Source organism: Scardinius erythrophthalmus (genome assembly GCF_964197995.2).
Source record: "Scardinius erythrophthalmus genome assembly, chromosome: 4".
Classification (NCBI taxonomy): Eukaryota; Metazoa; Chordata; class Actinopteri; order Cypriniformes; family Leuciscidae; genus Scardinius; species Scardinius erythrophthalmus.
The window spans coordinates 16,664,040-16,678,545 of NC_138224.1; the positions used below are offsets into that span (position 1 = coordinate 16,664,040).

The window sequence follows — 14,506 nt, forward strand, 5'->3', positions numbered from 1 at the left end:
GAAAGCAAAATCCCACACAAGTGAAAGGTAGAGATTCAATGTACTCATGGTAATAATCTAAATTCAGTGTCACTAAGAGGATTTCAGAAATGGCAGGAATGGGGCCAGGAATTGACTAGGGTCTGTATATGAAACAAGACGCAAATAGTGATGAAATTGTTTTGCAAGCAAACCTGATGAACAATACAGATTGAAGTCACCCTGCAACCCTATAACCTCAACCTTGGAAACAGTTTAATAATACGCACAATGAATCATCCTAGTGACAGGCAGAAGTAAAAAAAAAAAAAAAAAAAAAGGACAATGAATCAATTCAGAGCCAAATCTAAGCCAAAACTGTACCTGTTTGAATATACTACGACATTAATGGCTCGTTTCCACAGAGCGGTGCGGTACAGTACAGTAGAGTACGATATGCAATTATTAGATTCGATTGTCAGAAGCTGGAATTATACCAAAATACCGAACCGTACCATACCACTTTTTTGTGACCCTTCCGTTGGGGTACCTAGCACAGTAGTCCGGTACCTAAAGGGTGGAGCTAGACTCACCACAGAATGTTGATTGGTTGACAGAGAATCGTCACTTGAGCGTGCTACAATTGGAATCACAACAAAAGAGGCGGCATTTTTTTAAATACAGTTGAAGCACAATACTGTTGCAACACAATGTCGGCACGCAGCAATGTACCATGGTCGACACAGGAGGTGCATATCCTGGGTATCATTGTTGTTTACTAAATCACTTTCTTTTTCGCGCGAGAATGACGTCGATCCCTTCTTTACGGCAAACACCACGCCTATAAAGTAAGGGCACTGTTGGCGGTGGAAACGCAGACAGTATCAGGGTTTACCATCCCAAATCATACTGTACCGCTCGGTGGAAACAAGCCATACGTGACAACAAATTTTACTGTAAAAGTTGCCTTCATCATCCATCTCTCAACTATGACTGAGTGGGCTAAAAATGTGCCACATTTCTAATCTAATGGGCATCACTATTTTCATGATGGATAGGGGTACAGCCAGAATAAAATTAAATTTTTGGACTATTATCTCTATGATGAGTCTGTCTGGCGTTTGACTGATGGCAAGGATTAGAGGTCTTATTTAAATAGGCAAGAGTTGAAATCTCTACAGCGGACACCTCGATTGATAAACATGAACTTGGTAGACAATGACAACCCTGCCACCCAACCACCAGACAGGAGTGATTGGGATCGTGCAAAGGTAGCTGTCTAGAAAAATAACTCACTGTGGTATTGATCTAAGCCTGTCCTCTGTTGCAAGGCTCCTCTGATTATAGAGAGATAATCAAACATGACTCAATCCAGCTGGCCATCAAAGACCCCAGTAGAAGTCTTGTGTTAGTTTGTGAGGCGTTGCATTGAGTGTGAACTCATTGTATGAGGCTGTCTTCCATTATGTATCTTAACGCAACCACCATCTCTTGCTGTGATGTATTGATTGCAGATATTATGTGGTGTTATAAAAGAAAAAAAATGTGTGTGAGCAAAGAAGTATCCAGGCTTGATGATGTAGCTTTGCCTAAAGTAAATCCCGTTTAAAATCTTCAAAGAACAAATAAGATGGGATCTCACAGATTGCATCTTGGGAAGCTTTAAGATTCATTGCTGTGAACATACACCAGTGAGCCCATGCAGAGAAACACAGACTAACAACAAACCAGCTCTACATGTGCTAGAATTCCAATCAGTTATAATCAAAACTTCCCTCTAGCAGCTCTGCCTCTGAAACAAACCTCCCTGAAGTGTTTTCTGAAGTCAAAGGTCACTGATCCAAGATCAAACCACATTCACAGAGCAGGGATCCAATGCTGCCCTTAGGTGGTAAATGTGGGGTGGGTAAAGCATTGGATCAACATCTGACAAACTCATTAGTGTGCGAAGGTCCCATCAGTGTGTAAAAGGTGAGCACACATTTTCTCATCTCAAGTTTATATAGTATATCTCATTACTGGACAATCTACCATGTTACTGGTGTTGTGTAAAGACTGAAATCAAGACTAAATATGGGATTTTCACACTTAAAATAATTTAGGATCATTTTTAATCCTTGGACAACAAAGTCCAGATTATCATTTTTCACACTGTTTACATAAAATTCGTAAATTATAAGCAAAGTTGTGTTAAATTAAGTTATATGCGGTGCTTAACCAGAGTCAATTAACACAAGATCAAAAAAGAAGTTAAAGTTTGAAAAGCATAGAGGAGATCCACGTGTAACAACTTGACAAATTTCCAGCAGAGTGAACTGAGTGCAGAGCCACAGGAAAGAAAAGAAAAATCACAAATAAGATCTCAACTGTTTCCCCTAGACATGAGATTAAATGGAGCAATCAGACTTTTTTTCATTAGTCTCCTGTTTCTCAAAAGTTTTTTCCCCTGAGTAAATTATCTCAGTAATCTCACATCTAGATTCAGAGAGCTCCTGGCAATCTCAAACTGCTCTCTGAAGTCTGAGATTTCAACGTGAAGATTTCAAAATATCTCAAATTCTTTTAATACAAAATTATCCAAGTTCATTATTTATGCACACTCTCATTAGCGTCTATTATTATTTCTCCAAACAATTTTAAACGTGAGAAAAAGTTGATAGTTAAACAAAAAATACATAATTCAGAACACTTGTACTAAAATGATATCTGATGAAATAGTACCAAACACACATGATAATTTTCTGCTAAAATGCTATGCACAACAGCTATGCTAATTCTTCTCCTTAGCTTCACTGTTTCTACCTAGGAATGCCAATCCCTGAATACAGATTGTGCCAGCTCTAGTTTGGATCCAGATTACAGGTTACAAGTGACATTGCTTTAGTACAATACTCTCTGCCTGATAACAGAATACTTCCTAAATTATAACATTGAAACAACCATTTTCAGTAAAGCAGCTTTAAAACAATATGTATAGTGAAAAGCGCTATACAAATAAGCTTGAATTTAATTTAAAAGCAACCTCTGAGAATTAGATACAAAGCATTTCCTCTAGGAAGCAACAATAATCACAGCCAATAAGGACATACTTTAATACACATCTATATAATTTGATTTTGGACAAATGAGATTTCGCTGTGGATGACAAGCTAAAAACAGAAACCAAGTAATTGTCTTACTGTGTGATCACAGCTGGTTATAACAATAAGTCAGGTTACCATGGAGCAGATTAAGTTTTGCGTTGTGCTTTGGTTTATCATGACAGTTTACTTGTTTGGCTGAAGACAATAATATGTCATAACTACTCATCATAGAGAGTAATGAGAAGAAGCCTGGAAGGATTCCACCAGTCTGAGAACTTTGATTGCAGAATATCTCATGAAAAGCATCTTCCTTCCTCAACATAGTTATCCCATACAGAGACGGCGCCAGGGCCCAGAGGGCCGCTGCTGGCAGATGCCCATAATGGGCATGTTGACGACATGGCTGTCTAGCAGAATTCACTCGGTTCAGTTTGGCACACACGTCACTGTGGATGAGTTAGCAAAGCGCTAATTAAAAAGTGTTGATTAGAGAGGTGGTGGTGCAGAGGTGTTAGTCTAAGGGGAGAGACAGGCATAATTACAACATGTTCTACACCGCTTTAAACAACGATGAGAGGAAAAAAAATGGATAAACATGTTAAAATGTTCAAAGCAGAGTGTGAATGTTAATTTTAACCCAGTTTTAAAGAGGTACGTTTTACATTTGTCAATGTACTGTAAGCAGAGCTATAAAGCTTAACTTATTTCCTCCTGGGGTTGCATACTAACAGTCTTTTACTTAGGCTTTGCTTTACAGGTGAGTTGGAAACACACACACACAAAAATAAAATAATGTCACCATTTATTAACCCTCATGTCATTTGAAACCCATTACTTTTTATTCCCAATCCTGTATAACTTTCTTTTTTCTAACAAGACATTTTGGACAATGTTCGCACCACAAAAGCATGTGGTGACTCTGGGGGCTGTCAAGCTCTGAAAATCTTCCACTCCGTCATAGCTCTCAAATGTCATTTGCATTTATTCCAATTTGTTGTATGCAGAAGTGTCAATGAGATATGAGATCTATGGCAGAAGCTAATTAAATTTTAGATTGTTCCTATACCACAAAACCATCATATATCTTTAGAATTGATATATATATATGTCACATGGACTACATTTATGATAGTTTTATTCGATTTTGGATCTTGACTGTCCCTGCTCACTGAAAGTATTGTTGTAAGTAAAGGAGCGTGAACATTCTTCAATATTTCTTTTTGTATTTCCCAGAAAAAAGAAAATCATATGGGATTGGAACAACAGGATGGTGAACTATTCATTTAACTCCATTTCATGTAATCTAAAAAGGAACCAAAACCATGTAGGTCAGCAATCTCACACTGACAGCACCCTTAGTGTAAAGTTTGAATAACAAAGACCACCCCATTTGAAAGGCAGATGCAAGAACTGCATTGTGGAAACAGACCAAACCTGGTCTTCCCCAAGGAAATAGCACTTCAGTTTGAGACGTTTGGGTTTGACAAGGCCTACAAAGAAATTTCTCGAAGAATGCCAACCAGTCGGTGTGAAAGCCCTGGCACATCTCATTCATTCTATTTGGATTGACTCAAAAACACTCTTTTTCAGCAGGATAAGACACACTCCTGGGAGCGACGGGCCGTTTAAAGCATGGAATGGATAAAAAGACTGTGTAGGACATGAACGTTACAAACTCAGAGAGAGTTTTTAAGACTTTAAATCAAACAGCCTCTGTAATGATAACCTTCAAATGCACCTGCAGCTCTTGAGAAGCGTTCATGTAAATTGGCAGGATAGAGCATTCCCATTGTGCAGCACAATAACTAAAGAAATACAATAAAAACTGCAGAGAAGTGAGGAGCCATGCTTCATAAACAAATCAAAAACTATAGAGACAGAAATTTGAACAGCTACATGGATGATATATAACCACAGACCCATTAAACTCTAGATTGAGGATGTGTACTGCATTTTATGAATCTTTAATGGAGGCTGTAAAGCTTTATTTACAGAATGTCCCATGGGGTCCATGCAATCTCACAGATGTATCGTGTGGCGAACAGTGTTCCTGCCCATGTCTGCATTGCACGCAAGGCTTTCGAAACTAGTTCTTTAGACAGTAACAGCAGAATTCTCAAATTTATGATACAGTTGTTTAATGACCAGTTTATACATGCATGCACAATTGTCACTATTCGATACCAATATCAGTAATATTTCACCCTTCTCGATAGTAATTCCGATATGTCTCATCTGCTTCCACTCCTAACACTCCAATTTATCAGTATTAAAACCTTACACTCTGCAATGGCGTAATTCTTCTTCGAATTGCATACACGTTTGGAGCCGGCCAGGTCAGTAAAGCATCTAGCCAGAGTTAACCAATGACATTACATATGGCAAAAGACCTATATAACCATCAGCACTCAGCATGACTTATTCCCTTCCTTTAAATATTTAGGAAGGTCACATACGAACAGCATCTCTTCAAGAAGCATTTTTTTTTTTCAGAAGGTTGTTTACAGAAACAGGTCAAAGTCAGCCTCTATATGAGGGTACAGACATGGAAATTTGTTTCACAATAATGGCTCGAACTGTTAATTAATAATAACGGTGGCAGAAACTATATAACGGGATGATCTGCATTCAACAGTTTATAATTTAATTAACCATAATGCTATGAGAGGGCAAGTCAACTTTGAATTAACACTCTAATCGTTCATTTTTAATTGCCTGAAAAATCTAATGCAAAGCGCTTGATTCCCCTCAATCCAAGGCAATTTGTAACACAGGCTCCCCTGTAGACCTGGTCCCCTGACAGCGTGCGCACGTCCTGTATTAACCATCTCTCCCTCAGCAGGAGGACGGCAGTTTGAAGTCAAACCTGTATAAATCCATCAGCAGCCCACAGACCCACTCCAGCGCTGTCCCCTGACTCGTGTGTCCGTATGAACCCAGGGTCTGTGCGATGGGGCGACCACTGGGCTTAAATTACTCAAGACCTTTGGTTGGAGAACACAACAGAGGGGTCAACACTCGGATGTAGAGCCACCCATAAATCTGCAGAGGGGGTAATTATCGCCTAGGGATTTAGTGCTTATCACGGGGCGTTGGCTGCTAATTTTGTCCTCCTCATGACAGTCATTAACAAGCACAGGACCAGTGTGACAGTGCAAAGATGCTATTCTGGTTGATCCACAGTTAAAACAAAATCAAGAAGTACCACCACGTTAAAGGAACTATATTAACATCTGCTGATGCAATAGTTTGCAAGCCCCATTATTAATATTACAAACCCTTAACCGTAATATTAAACTTCAGCAGATGACGAATCCTCTATCGTTTGTGACGGACATGAATGAAATCTCAAATTATGCGGCTTGTTGAGGAGAGGTGCGATCGGACTAACAATTGTGAACTGTTGGATGATAAAACTGGTGAAAAATATTCCACAGACTAGCAATGAATTTTAGAAACTACCCAGAAGACCCTAAAAACCACAATGCAAACACTGTGGAAACCACTCACAACATTCTAGTCTTGTGTCAGTGGGTTTTTCCATAAGAAAAGTCAACTTGTGATGCATGTAGTGATAAACATCAGGATTAAAAAAAAATAAAAATAAAGCAGCAGGTTGCGTGGAACTTAAAATAAGCTAGTTGATTCCAGTTTTGTGCCGTCTTTAAGGAAACAAAACCAAGCATGCTCTAGCAGCAACCCACAGCTTGCTAACTTCACTTTAATAGCAGGAGACAAAAGGGTAACAAGGACAGAGCAATAATAGGGAGAGGAGAGGAGAGGAGAGGAGAGGAGAGGAGAGGAGAGGAGAGGAGAGGAGAGGAGAGGAGAGGAGAGGAGGCCCACCTTAGTCCTTTCCAATGCAAAACAAAGGTCAGATATTTGCAATGACCTTTATATTCCCCTGTGAAACATGTGGCAGGTTCTGCAAGTTTTTTAAAGGGAAAATCAGCAAATCACTGACTTATTCATAAACATATGCTGAATTTAATTTTCAAGAAACCATTCTTAGAATTGCAGGGCACTAAAGCTGAGGGACAAATGAGAACACAGGCCCACCCTCGTGTAATGAGTGTCACACATTCTCAATTTAAAACCAATCTAGTGGAGCAGTCAGGCAGCAGAACACACACGAACACACACTCACACATTCTGCAAATGTCAGCCCATGCATCACCCATTAACCAGCTGTGAATAACAGCAATGAACAAGATGAATGGAGCCTGAAGTTGCTGACTTTTAAGGAGAACCCATCTGATCAAGCTTCTTCTACAAAACCTTTATACAAATGTCCTCTTTACCTTTAAAATATTTCAACTTTTTACTCACTTTTTCAATACTTTGTTTTGCGTAAAATTCCTTTTTTAATTTATTTCTAGAATTACAATATGTTCGTGTAAAATTCCTTTTTTAATATATTTCTAGAAAGACAATGTGTTATTGTAATGCACAGTAAAGCAGCAGCATGTTAACGTCAAGCTCTAATGATCAATTGTGATTCACATCCCCAGTGTGTTTCATGTAAGGAGCACTATTTGAGTAGCACATAAAGTTGCTGACTATGTAGAGAGTTCCAAATCAGTGACTTATGAGGTTCCATATAGAACGCTCTCTTAAAGGGCAGCTGCTTATGTATATGCTATTAAAGTCAGCCTGCCTTTGAAAGTGGACAAAACCAGAAACCAATAACTGTCAGATTAGATAACAACAGTGAACGTCTCTGTATAAGGCAGATAAAACAAAAGGGCGAACGTACCCATAAATCACCTCTACAAGCAGGCGTAAGAAGCCGTCGTGATTGGTTTAAGAATCTTCACTCGTGAGAACTCAGTTCACGTGCGGTGAGAAATCCTTCCGTAGATCATTCAAAAATGCTTTGTTAATCAGAGACTGAGGCCTGATAGGCGACGTAATTTAGGTGATAAAGAATGCGAGCAGATATACGTGCGTAAATCTTCTCTGCTTGCTCTATTGCACAATGTTGAGCAGATATAAAGCAGGGTAGAACAGAATCTTAATTCCTAGCCACACAACTAGGACAGATGGTATTTGCATCCATGAATTTTATGTGATGTTCCCACAGAATAAAGGGACAGTCTTGTCCAGAACTACCCTATGCTGAAAACTATCAAAATGTTGGGGCTTTTGATCAATGTCTGATAGTTTTGAGGCCATTTCTATGCTAGGTTCATGATAAAATGTCTAGTTGTCTCATTTTGCATACTAACATACAGTATACATTTGTCAAGTAAAAATGTACTTTTCCTTATAAACCACCTTCCTCGTCGCAACAGCAAGTAGCAAATCATGATTTGATAATGTATCAAAGTATTGGATGCATTTGGAATTGTATTTCCTATGAATTGGTTCAGAAGAACATGGCAGAAATTAAATCATTGTGAAAGTATTTCCACATAGCTTTCATCCATGGCATAAGATGTCTAATTAGCTAACTTCATGTTGGTTTTTTGTTAACTATTTTGACATTTTTCACAGTACTAAAATGACTAAAACTGAAAAATAAAGCTAAAAAGAAATGTAAAATAATAAAATTGACAAAAGCACATAAAATGACTAAAACTACTTTAACCACTAAACTGCGCAGAAAACTGACTAAACCACTAAAGTGGTATCAGCTCTTTTGGGATTGAACCAACAACTGTGGCAACCAATCCATATTAACCATTAAGCCACATCATCCCACATCCCACATCCCACATATTCATAACTCTATATGTACACTCCCAGCAATCCATTCTGTCAACTGACTTACTTTAGAAAGACAATGCGCTAAACATAACTTTTGTCTTTTTTTTTTTGGGGAGAGGCAATTCTCTCTTTTGGATGAGAGGAGCAGTGGTTGCAACGATGGCCATTTGCACTCAGGTGACCTTTGCCCTCACTTTATTTTGTCTCTCAGTCAGTCTCTGTGGAGGCCCATCTATGAAATCAGTCCATTTCATTGGGTTCTTGATGCTGGGCCACACTGATACCTTTTCTTATTACACTCTACTTTAGAACAAAGGACTCAATTGAAAAATGAGACGACAGAGAAAGTGTTTTGAAAAAAGAAAGAACGTCTCGTACCAGGCGCAGATGGGTCTCCCCCCTGAGCTAAGTTGAAAAATGCTGCCCAATTGATTTTACACAGTTGCACTCCAGGAAGCCAAAGATGGTTTTACCTTTCAAAGAAACAACTTGAAATGTAAAATTGTGGACAAATTACTGAACCATTGAAAAAAGTGCATCTACTGCAAACAGTGGATCATTTCTTAATTGCCTGCAATTACAGCACCCGTCATCCCCCAGCTTAGGCACTAGTAACTCTTGTAACAACAGACCAGCTGAGTAACACCCCAAGTTATTTAAATTGAGCTATGACACAATAAGAAATAAATTGCATTACCATCTGCTCAGATCACTCTACAAAATTAAGCATATGGAATTCAAAAACTGTCCCAACATTGCATGTTTAACTACAATGTTTAATGTATCACGGACACAGGAAATGTTCCGAATTGACAAGTTTTATACAAGACAACTGTGAAAAAATATTGGTCCAAGTCAAAAGCAACAACAGTCTGGTCTCCAGATATAAGTGGAGAAAAAATATGACTTGAAGCAACACTCATGGCTTATCAATCAACACCTTATCTATGGGTCATCAATCAACCAAACTTTTATACTTAAGGATAGCCTGGTAATACCAAACTCTGCTACTTCGCTTTGCTTTGTAGACAGAGTCTGGCATGGCATAATTGAAAAGCGTTTTCTTTCTCGCGGGGGGCGGCGGCGCTTGTCTGAAGTTTAAAATCATTGGTTACCCGTAAGCCAATCACATAACGTTTGGTTATGGTGTGTGTTATGCGCATGCTCAGCCGCATCTAACTTCCACTGTGAACACATGTATGATGCGAAAACAAAACCATCGAGCGAAATACCGGAGTGGACATGGCTGTGAACGACTTTTGCAGATTATGTGATATAAATCAACGTATCCACGGTACAATCAGCGTCTACGTCACGGCTCTCGGCCCGCCCTCTGTTCGTTGATTGGCCGGCTGTTTTCAGGCCGGAGGAAAACGGAAAGCTATTACGCTGTCGAAATGAAATTGAGCGGAAGTACGAAGTCTCACGTAGTCAGGCAAAGGGTTTTATTCAAATCAAGTCCAAAAACACGTATCACTAAAAGACCAGATGACCAAGATAAAACGTTTGACTTTAGTGTCTCTCAATCTTCACAAACTTCACACACCAGCGTTTATTAAACCGTCAAGGCTTCTGATGATATTTACAATGTTGTTTAATCCGTGGATTTGACCTCCACTCTGATCCACATTTCTTGTTGTAGTTAACGGCCTCTCGTCGCGCTCTGAGCTTATCTTCTTTGCCCAGCTTGTTCTCCCATAGTCTGCGATTGGCACTCGGTCGGCCTGTGTCATGAGAGTCTAACATAAATTGAAGGCGTTCTAAGGCAATAAAGTGTGGCAGCCGTTGTGACACACTGGGAAGTTCCCTGTGGATAACGCCCGGCCGCCACACGAGGCGAGACGGTCCGTAAATAAAAGTTGCCTGTGTCCTGCCAGACTGCGCCAAGCCAATAAAGTTTGAAAGGTCAGGACGGACTCGTTCTTGCCACCCAGAGTTATGGCCACTATTAGGCAAAGTGGTGCAATGCTAAATCAGATTTGTTCACCGATTGACAGATACACACGGGCAGTGGCACACTTACAAACAGCCAGAAAGACACACACACAAAGGTAAGAGGCAGGAGTGCCGGGGCCCGAAGCAAGTGTTCACTTTGCATTAGCGTGACATCTGGTGCTGTGAATCTCTGGCATTTTCTTAAAGGTCTTCCAGCACAGGGGAGGATCTGTTAAGGTTTTTGTGCCTAATAAAACATCCATTTGAAAGTGAGCATCACTATGTTCTAACAGGGCAGAAAACTTGAAGTGGGAATCTGAAGGGCATTACTGGATGTACATCACTCTTGCTTTATTTTAAACAGGATATTCATTTTATAAGCACACAAAGGGATAGTTCACCCAAAAATTAACATCGTGACATCATTTACTCACCCTCCTGTTGTTACAAACCAATAAGACTTTATTTTATCTCGAAACACAAATGAAGATTTTTGTGAAGAAACCTGAGAGATTTATGCCCCTCCATTCAAAATCCACCCCCCCCCCCCCCAAAACTTTAATGATTCATAAAGACATTGTAAAAGAAATCCACATAAATAGAGTGGTTTTATCCTCTGAATTAATCTTCTGAAGAGACATGATTGCTTTACAAGATAAAGATAATTAATTTAGGCTTTCATTCACATATAAACATTGATAAACACGTACATACAGCAAATCAAACATGGTAAACAGAAGCTTAAACAAATAGTACTTGCTTGACATGAGAGAACAAACCTCATTGGTTCTTACATGTCAAGCAAGCACGTTTCAGCTTTTTTGTGGAATGGACTTTCAGTGGAGGGACAGACAAACAAAAATGAACAAAAATCTTATGGCATAGAGTGATTTGAGGGTGAGTAAATGAAATGAATTTTAATTTTTGGGTGAACTATCCCTTCAAATTGTGTGCAATATACCATTTCTTCATGTTTGGTAAAAACAAACAAATAAACAAACGTGAAAATACATCAGCAAGTGAGGGTTTTGAAATAAAGTAATATTTGACTGTTTATAATTATACTGCACATTATGTTGTAATTCTTTACGCCCATCTGTGGTGAAAGCTAAATCTGTGGTGGATCAGCACATGCTCAATGGAGAAGAAACTGATGATCTACGATCTCATACGGCAAATGCCAAACCACTTTCTCACAAACTCACACGCTCATGACTGCTTCAAGCCCCACAGGAGCTCTGCAGGATTCAACATCACAGCGGCACGGATGGCTCCATTTGGGAGTCCATTAAACCACTAATTCACCAGTTATTTTTAAGTTTTTGATTCTACTGGGCTATAATTTTCAAAAGACATGAGTTGCTTTGCGGGAGTGTTTTTCTGACAGCAGATATCAGCGAAGGTTCAGAATTGGGAGGGTTTATTCCCTTCTGCATCACCAGGAATGTCTCAAGAGGTTTGGGAGGTATTGTTTTCCTACTGGGAATCCAGTTAGACCCTCTTTGCTCCTCCAGATTTAGATTTCTCCTGCCGTTTTCTGCACATCACAACTCACTTTCTCACCCCACTGCTCCTTTGAAACTTCACATTTTCACACTGTTCTAACTTTAATTTTTTTAACTACTTCTGTCTAGAGCATATTTCCACTTTTCCCTCCACAAAAAACCCCATAAGTATAGTCCATGTGATTTGAGTACTTTAAACAAAGTCTTCTGAAGTCATACGATAGGGAAAAATCAATAGGAAAAGTCTTTAACTTGGCTGAAGCATTCAGTTTCTGCAGGAATATATTTTTTGTTCCATGCAAAAATAACAGCATGAGTTCATTTTGGGGTGAACTATATATCGAAATATGATGCACACAAAAAACCGCAGCACCACTGTAGCATTTCTTCTCTCTCTCTCCCTCCCTATTTTTGTTTATTAGTTAGGGCACTGTGAGCGGGCCTTTCCGCACATCCAAACCTCTGTCACGGTTGGCTAGCTATAAGGAGAGTTCACTAAAACATGGATTTATTGTGTCTGCTGTACTACAGGAGAATGCTGGGAAAAAGCAATGCAAAGACAAATGGGCATGAGTTTTATATTTTTCCGTTCTCTATTTCTACATGTATTACAAAAATGGTCTTGTGTAATGCATACAGTCTAGAATGAAGCAGCCGTATTCACCTCCAGTTATGTTAGTTTTAGGAAGAAAGGGCCTATTCACAAAAATAACAAATATTCTCTAATAATATTCGACACCAATCAACATTTTTAATTGAAACTATGGATACAAATTATATAAGTGACAATATCAGCTTGAACCAAAATGGCAATTTTTACTATTATTTTATTGGTCTGATTCGGACAGTGCACTCTGTTTTTCTATTCCTTTTTCTATAATTAAAATAATGCATTTACACTGGGCTCAAACTTAAGTTTCCAAGGTTTGGGGTCAGCAAATACTTTCATTCTGCAAAAATTGCATTAAATTGATCAAAAGTGATAGTAAAGGCATTTATAATGTTACAATGCTGTTCTTTTGAACTTTCTATGCATCAAATAATCCTGAAATGGATCATGTTTTCCACAAAATATTAAGCAGCACAACTGTTTTCAACACTGATGATAGTAAAAAATGTTTCTTGAGCGTCAAATCAGCATATTATACTGATTTCTGAAGGATCATGTGACACTTAAGACTGGAGTAATGATGCTGAAAATCCATCTTTGCATCACAGGAATAAATAATTAAAAAATATATTAAAACAGCTATTTCAAAGTGTAATATTATTTTACATAATTACAGTTTTTACAGTATTTTTTTATTAAACATGCTGTGTAAGTGAGCAAAAGATGAAAACTAAAAAAATCTTGCCAACCCCAAACGATAGTGTAAGTAGCTTGTAGTGCACCTAACTATAAGTTTTCAGAAGGGTAGCTTGACTGTGGTTTAGTTAGTATCAAAGCAGCTTCCCAATCCTGCTTCATATGCATGCACATACATTCTATCTCCAGTCTAAAGCTGTCAGAGAAGTGCTGTGGTTTGAGCTCTGAGATTTCTCTGTGTTTGAGATGATTAACCTCCTGCAGACGCTCTGCAGGCCAGAAAAACATAATCACATTCGTCTGCGGAGTCAGAGACGAGACGCTCAGATTGCACGCCACATCTCAGGTATACCAACACTCACAAACAAAAGTGCCCACACATCGGCGCCAGGATGTCTTCATCTATTAAAACAGCTGAAGAAAAACAACAGACACATTAAGGGTCGTTGCTAAAATTCACGGCACTAAAGACAAAAATCTGGGTCCTATAATATGTGTATTTTTCTGTCCCATCAATCTCAGGTTTCTAGAGTCAGTCCCGTAGGCCAGCGTTATCTTTTCAGCAACTCCTGCCTTCGAGGAATCCAGCATGAATGTTTAATCGAGGGAATCGCACAATTCAGATTGATGATTCTGTCAGACAAAAGGGCAGAAGGGCTGTAAAACATCCCAAAACTACACATGAAACATTCACCCTCTAGACTTGGCTTTCTCTCTCAGGATGCGTTCGATCCCTTTGCCTTAAATGCTCGGCAACAATAAAAACGTTGAACTTTTAGCGGTCCCGAGTGCATAGGGAGCAAAATCCTACAATGGTTTTTTAATGAAGACAGAGGTTCATGTGAAGGTGAAGCGTCAGGTTAAAATGATGTGACAAGTCACACAATGAAAAATGTTAGAAGGTCAACAGAAAGTCGATGGCACATCCAACTAAAAGTGCTTCTCTGACTATGAACTTCTACATATACTGTACTGTATCTGCTTGGAAGTGTGTGATCGCATCAATAAAT

General features: G+C 39.0%; 1 protein-coding gene across 2 annotated transcripts in view; it reads right to left on the minus strand.

Annotated features, from left to right (window-relative positions):
- The window catches only part of ppfia2 (PTPRF interacting protein alpha 2), a 107,325-nt gene that overhangs the window by 51,394 nt on the left and 41,425 nt on the right, over nt 1-14,506 (minus strand). The window lies entirely within an intron of this gene.